The sequence below is a fragment of the Gambusia affinis genome, linkage group LG05 (genome assembly GCF_019740435.1).
Source record: "Gambusia affinis linkage group LG05, SWU_Gaff_1.0, whole genome shotgun sequence".
Classification (NCBI taxonomy): Eukaryota; Metazoa; Chordata; class Actinopteri; order Cyprinodontiformes; family Poeciliidae; genus Gambusia; species Gambusia affinis.
The window spans coordinates 19,249,278-19,257,154 of NC_057872.1; positions in this window are offsets into that span (position 1 = coordinate 19,249,278).

Sequence of the window (7,877 nt, forward strand, 5' to 3'; positions counted from 1 at the left end):
TTTCAGCTACTTGATGAATATAAGTAGCTAATGTTTTTGTGTAAAAATAAATACAAAAACCATGGTATATTTCCTATCCCGTGATATTATGTGGGGATTGAAAATACCAAATACTTGTGGGTGGATGTTGCCTATTTTTATGATACTTTGCACAAACAGTAGGTGGCGTAATGCACATATAAAATATATCTTGCTTAAAGGACTAGTCCATTCATGTTCAGTAGTCTTGTAACTTCCATCTTTACTGTATCTTTGAAGGGAAAAACAAGACATGAAAAAGGTTTCACATGTATGCTCACACTATAATCATTTCAGTTTTCAAACTGAGTTCACGTCAAATTTGGCAAGTAGAGAAATCTCACAAACCTGACATGTGTGTCTTGGTTTCTGGTGAAGTTGAAATTGTTAATTTTTTGTGCTTTTTTTTAAGTGAGTTGTACCTCATGATTAAGGATGTTCCATAAATTAGATTTGAACAGAATGCAGGAGTACTACTGATTGACCCAGTCAGGAAAATGTGTGAACTGATAACCTGCTTTGTTTAGTGTTGGTGAATTTAGCTATCTGAAATATTCCACAGCCTCTGTGATACCATCTTCAGTCTTGCTGTTTGCTTCTGTTTCTTATGATGGATGCCTGCTGTATATTTTACATGTGATTTAGGACCAAAGGTGAAAATTTCAGCTCTCATCTGCATCAGAACATGATACAGTACTTTTGTCTTGATGTCACCATCTTTATGTTTTTTTTATACTTCCAATCATCAGATGAAGATCTGAGAATTCTTTATGCACAGTGTATGAGGGACGTCAGGGGGTTAAATTATTAGTTGAATTAATTTAAAATATAATAAAAAAATGGGTCGACCAGCTGTCATTTGAAGCCTCTCCAAGCATCGGGAATGCGGAGTTGTATTAAATCTTCATCAGCGCAGATAAAGTGCCTGCATAGTTTAGCATGACAGTAAGACACAGTACTGCTAGCCTGCCACAACATTAAAGTAGCACAACGTTGTAGTATAACTCTGTCTTCAACATGTCAAATAAATTGTAAGTAAGTAAAATTTGCTGCGCATTTGCACCTGTCGGCCACCGTAAAACACAGACAGTAAAATCACAAAATGCTTCGCAAAGACAAATATAAAATCAAGAATATAAAAGAATATTGTGGTAGCTTGTTTGAGCAAAAGGTCAAATTAAAAGGACATGCTATTTTCTTAAAACTTTTATAAAATATAAAATCATATAATGTTTTTTTATTTGTTAAAACTGTCACTCTGTGGTGACAGTGTGGTATAAGAGGGGGGAAAAAAATCAAGCTTCTCCGCCTTCTCCCAGTGCTCCCAGTGCTAATTTCAGGAATACACAGCTTAATCAGGAGCAACCAATCAGGAGGAGGGTGTCAGCGTTGTCAATCCTCCTTGTGTACAAGCTGCTCACACCCTCACCTTTTTGCGCGACAGCTAGTTCACCACAACAGAGCCTGTCATGAATGTTCAGGCTTGTTAGTATACACATTGATGTTGGCGAATAAACAATTTTTCTGTAACGGTAAGTTGTTTCTCCACTATTAGCACGTGAAGCAGAGCTACGAGATTGATTGACAACACTAAGACCTTCCTTCTAGCTCCGACTGGTTGTTTTTGACCAGGAGTTCCTCTTAATAATAGCAGCACTACAACGAGGTGGATAAGTTAGACTTGTTTTCACTGGTTATCTGTCTCATTTATACTGCCATGGCATGGTGACAGTTTTAACAACTATGCAAAAATCATATGTTTTATAAAAGTTACATGGCAGTAAAAGCCATGTATTTCTGTAGTATGTTTTAATGTGAGGCACACAAGTGTGACTGAGGTCTAAACATTTGGATAACTGCCAGTCTCCTATTCCTGGAAGAAACATTTAATAAAAATCATTGTAAACAGTTGAGTTTGGACTGAAACGTTTAATTGTGTGAGTTATGGAGCCGTGTGATAACCATGCTTTCAATCAGACCAATGAAATGTGAAGAGAACCATAACTGAAGCACAGAACCAACTGTCACAGGAACATGTTCTCCTCCTTCTGATCTGAGCAGAGTGTGTTTTCATGTTTATGCAAGTCAAGCCAAGAATGTCAAACAGCAAAGATCATATTTGTTCACTTATTCCAATTAGAGTTCAGTTATAATATTTTTATCACCCTTACTTATTTCTGTTGGTAGGTTTGGCATGTTGTTCTTTCAAACACTGGTGGAAATGACACCGTGCTTATACCGCATTTCTAGATGGTTTCTGATCCATCATAAGCCGTGATAAGTTTCTCTGTCACCAGCTCGAGCCTCCTGGAACGTCCTCTTCTTGAGTGTACAAGTAATCATGGTATGATGACTCGCAAAAGGCATCCGTAGGGCAGCGGTGGTGGTGGGGACATGTTGGTTTTATCTGCAGAATTTGGCATTCAGACCATTTGAGATATTTCGCATTTTATCACGTAACATGCACAAGCTTGAATATATTTTATGAGGGTCTTATGTTGTAGATCAACAGAGGATAGCTCAGAACTGTGAGTGAAAGGAAAAGTGTGGTTTTCGTTTTTTATTTGCTTGCCTGCATCAACGATTTGTAGAAACTACGTTTGCTGCGATTACCTCTGCAACTCTGTTAGAATACCTACCAGATTTTCTGATCCAGAGACAGATTTTTTATTGTGCATTCTTCTTTCCAAAATAGCTCAAGCTCAGTTAGATTGGATGAAGGTCTATTTTAAAATCTTAATTAAATCACTGCGACTTACAAATATGCTTTGGTGTAAATGATTTGTTTAGATCAGACTGAATTTTCAGTGGTGTTCTCGTACTGGAAGGTGAACCTCTGGTCCAGTCTCAAGTTGTTTGCAGTCTCTTTCAAGTTTTTCTTCAAGTTTTCTTCCAGGATTGGCATCTATTTAGTTTTTCCAGTGTAAGGCTAGTTTTCTTGGCCACCATGTCATTTTGTTCATAAAAGTTACACACTGCAGCTTTAACAAGAGAAAACTTCTAATGATTGCAGGTAAAACAGGACACAAAAGTTCTGGCACAGGCTGTGCAATGGACACAACAAGGAAAACGAAGCAAGGAACCAGTGGAGAATGATGAGAATCAAGAAACTTAGAAATGATGGAGAGGTGAACTTGAAAAACCAACTAGAAGGATCAATCAGAGGAAAATAAAAAGAGTGTGTGCAGAAAGGAATCAGTAGATAAGAGGACGGGAGTGAAGCAGAGAAAACAGCAGACTGAACAGAGGGAAGGTGAATAATAAATACAAAGAGCTGAACTGGGACTAGAAATAGTAAAGATAAAGAGAAAAAAAATAACACTGTTCAAAGAGAAAATAAATCCAAAAGGAAAAAAAAAACAACTAACAAATAAATAAAGTAACACAAGGAAATTAACTGGCATAGAAAGAGTAAATACACAATACATAAATGATCAACAAGTTTCAGAAATGAAATAGTAATTGTTGCAATTACTTTTGCATCAACACATCATCAGTAGGGTAAAACTAACCGACTTGTTAGTGGGTGAGCAATCCAACGCTTGGTGAATTCTGCATCACAATCATAGGAAGAGTCGACATTGAAAGATCAAAAAACGACGTCGCTGTGAACGCTTGGCTGCCACAAGCCAGTTATTCCTGTGGTAACTTTTCTGAAAGCGAAATTCAAAAGACAGCTGGTTGGATAGTTTTTTTGTTATTTTGGTACATCAGAATAAAGAGTTGAATATTGATGTATAAATTATTTTTCTTTCTCCTAACAATTGCAAGCTTTTTGTTATGTTCGTCTCATAAAATCCACATAAGATTCCTGGAAGTTTAAGGTTGTAAAGTGATATAATGTGAGACACTGTAAGGCACTGTATTGAGATTGTTTTCTAACAAAGTGTTAAAACCACCACACATGTAAAATAAGCTGTTCTTTAAGCTTTTCAGGCGACAATTCATGCGACGACGAAAGTGAGTGTAAGGCCATAGTTTCTGACCTTTTGTCTCAGAAACCCGGGTACAGCTGCTGCGGGACGGAAACCTGATCTGTTTGGCTTCTGTGGACTCGACAAATATAAATATTGCCACACATGCCCCTGAAGTTTGGGACGACGTTGCTGTCACTGGCTTCTGCTCTGGCTGCTTGGCTCAAGAGGAATACACTCATCATCCCCTTGACATATTGGGGCTACGCTGAATCTGGGGACAGCCTGTGGGGGGCCTCTAACTAGGTCGGCCGGGTGAGACCGATGACAACTTGACAGATGGAGGCAGACTAAGTGAAAGGAAGGTTGAGTAGAGGCAGGTGGGGTAGATCGGATCAACGTGCCAGTCCACTCAAGGCTCTTCCACGTGACAAACAAAAAGAGCTGAGACGGGTCGAATAAAGACAAGTAAATGAGGCAGGTGGGACAGCTATGATGGATAAAACACGCATACCAGACTGTAAACAGCAGATAATTTCCCTACTTGTTTATTAGTTGGAAGGCATTTCAGGATGCACGCCAGCACTGCATGCATCTCAGCCTGCCTCACTCTCACCCTGACACGCGCCTTACTTCCTCCTCCTCTCTTCTGTAGTCCTGACATTCAGTTTACTTTGATGAGTTGCAGGAGTTCTGGTAAACAAAACCAGTAATTATTCATAGCTGTTATTCTCTGCACTTGACTGATAATTGAGTAGTTTTCCAGTTGCATTTCTAGTTTTGCGTCACAAGCAGGTGGGTGACAAAGAAAGTTCCTGATATTTTTCCTACATCTACTGAAATCCCGTTTTGCTGCTCTCTGAGTGTCATTTTCATAAGAGGTGCATATGAGATTCTTTTTGCCAAAATTTTGTTTATTTTTGACAATTTTCTAGCTATTTTTATTTGTATCCACTTTACTATTCTGAATTTTTAAATATATATAGTGCTGCAAAGCATGGTTAAATTATTTACATGAATTCATTAAAAGCTCAAGATCCTAAAAAGTATGAACTTTTACGATTAAGTGTTCCTCACACCAGTACCATGAGATCAAAGTCCTGTTGACATTACAAAAATAAATGTGAGTGTCTTTGGTGTCCTGTGTAAGATTGTGTCCCTCATATTTGCGGACCTGAAAGAACATCCAAAAGTAAACCAAGCCACCTCCAGCCCAACATGGGATTTTTGTTAGAGCTCCAGCAGTCCGAGTGTCTCACTGTCCCTGTTTCTCCTGTTTTCCTAATCCCAGGTACTGTCTGTCCTGCTGGCGTTCCAGCAGATTTGCACCTCGATCAGCATCTTTGCGTTGGCTCTCTGCGGCCTCTGTGGCTGACAGCATGTGTTTCCACTCGTCAGGCCTTGCTCCTCCTTTTACTCCACAAATGAGTGTCACACGAGACTCGTTCCTCCTCTGTTTTCTCAGAAAACAGAGTATCTGTTACAGTGACCGTCGATTTGGGAGGTGCATAGCACCGCAAACATACACCCAGCTGTTAGCTTGGTCACATTTTGTTGTGTTGTAAACAGAATTTTTTTTTTTTCTATAATCTGTGAAATTTTATCAGATACAAAGTGGTGTGTATTTTATTCCAGTTTTGGACTGGAATAAAAATGGTTTTATTAAGACAAAAAAAAACCTGAAAGTGTGGCATGCTTTCTGTATTGAACTCCTTTATTCTGACAACTCTAAATAAAATCCATTGCAACCACTTGCCTTCAGAAATAAATTAGTAAACAGCAACTGAGAAGAATAATTTAAAATTTACAAAAAATGCAGGTGTATTTATGCATTTAAGGAAACAGACCATTTACAATTTGTGAAAATAAAACTGTGAAAATACCAGCAAGGATGTAAGTGATGGCTGCAGGGTCTGACAGCTGCTGGGAGGAAGGATCTCCGCCGTCGCAGCTTTTTGCACTTAGGATGCAGCAATTTGTCACGAAAGTAACTCATTTAAATTCATTTTAATTCCACTTCCCAAATATGCACTGCTTTCTGTCTATCATTTGAAGTACAGTACACTGACATCTGTGGCTGAATCATCACAAAATGTGGAAAGATCAGCTAACACACTGTTTTCAATATTCACTCTGCACTTTACAGTCAGAGCTTCAGAGGTTGAAGGTATGAGAGGAAGATAATACGCAGAAAGAAGGTCAGAGGCAAAATGTGAGAAACACCAAACATCTGTGTAAGAAAGAAAAAAAATCCTGTATAAGATCTAGAAGTTAAAGCATAAGAGAGGTCAAGGGTAATGATTTCGGTATTCTACCAGATTGTGTTGCTGCAAGCTTCTGGACGCCGAGAAGACCTCGCTTCTGCATTTGCAGGCCTGCAGTGTGCAGATAGTCAGAGAAGTGATGATGTGCACACCATGTGAATGGATGGGCCTGAGATCTATTTATAAATCCATCTGGAGTGGCCCTTAGCAGGAGTTAGCAGGCCTCATTGGCACACACTGCACATTAACAGTTCCTACTAGCAGGGAACCACTCCAAACTGAAATGGTGATATTATTCACATTGCTTAATGGAATGTAAGGCTAAATTTAATTCAGTTCCTTCTAAAGGAGTTAATGGTTTATTGTATTTAGTGCCACAATCATGTGGAATTGCAGCTAATATTAAAGCGTGGTTAATGTGGGGTTTGACTGAGTGCAAGAAATTCAATTTCCAAGTCTTAATGTTAGGATTTCAACCAGCCAGTCTGTATTTATCACCATTTATATATATATATATATATATATATAGCAAAATGTCAAGAATGTGGAGTTTAAAATGAGGGACGTTAAGCTTGGAAATTTATTGAAATAAATATCTTGGCTCTTTGTTTACAGCTAGCTATGAATCACATTAACAGCACACAGATTTGGATGAAGAACAAGATGGTAATAATATCATGCTGTATTGTTCACTCCAATTTTAGATGTGCCTTTGCTGTTGAGCTGCACCTGTTGCTCCATCAAATCCAAGATTTCACCAGCCTCCACCGATGTGCAGTTTGTAGAAACTAGATTTTATGTTTTATCCATATACAGTACGTGCAAACATATGTTTGATTCATTTATTGACCAGCAGCCTGAAGATTAAATGTTAACAATGCTGTAGATATGCTGAATTGTTCAGAAATGGTCCTAGGTTCGAATCCCAATCAAGGCTTTTCCGTGGGAAGCTTGTACGTTTTCCTTCTGCAGAGTTCTTGGTCTTTCCCAAAATGCTCCTAATTTGTCTCCCAAGCTCACTTATGACATCAAACATTTTCACATTTTTGTCAGGTTGCAACTATAGATCAAGGTTTTTTATTGGGATATGAACCAACAGACCAACCAAAAGTAGTGCACATTCTGGAAAAGGAGTCAGTTGTGTGTAAAATCACCGTTTTATTGTATCCAGTCTTTTAGGTACCAGGTTTGTGGATCTACAGATCAAAATTGTTGTTTTTTGCAAAAGGGCTCAAATTGAGTCATATTGGATGGAAATCATCTGTGAACATCAATTTAAAGTCTTCTCATATATTTTTATATCTTAACTTTGACTAGGCCATTCGAACAAATCAATATGCTTTGATCTACTCTGTCCCATTGCAACTTTCTATTCCCAAAATGTGCTTGTACCTCCAGTGTGTTGTGTTGGGGAATATGAGGTCTAATCTGTGAAAAAAAAAATGTTTTGCATGTAGAGATAAAAATGCAACATTCTGATCTCATCTAACCAGATGAGCTGGCGTGTTCACTGCATGTTTGTGTGAAGTATTAAGAGGATTTCTTGTAGTTTTTTTTTAAATCAGTTGAAGATCAGTGGAGTGCTCTACAAATACTTTTTTTATTGACAGACTCCCCTACCTGAGCGGTGGATCTCTGCATCTCCTCAAGACCTACTCTGTGCCTCTTGGCTGCTTCTTTG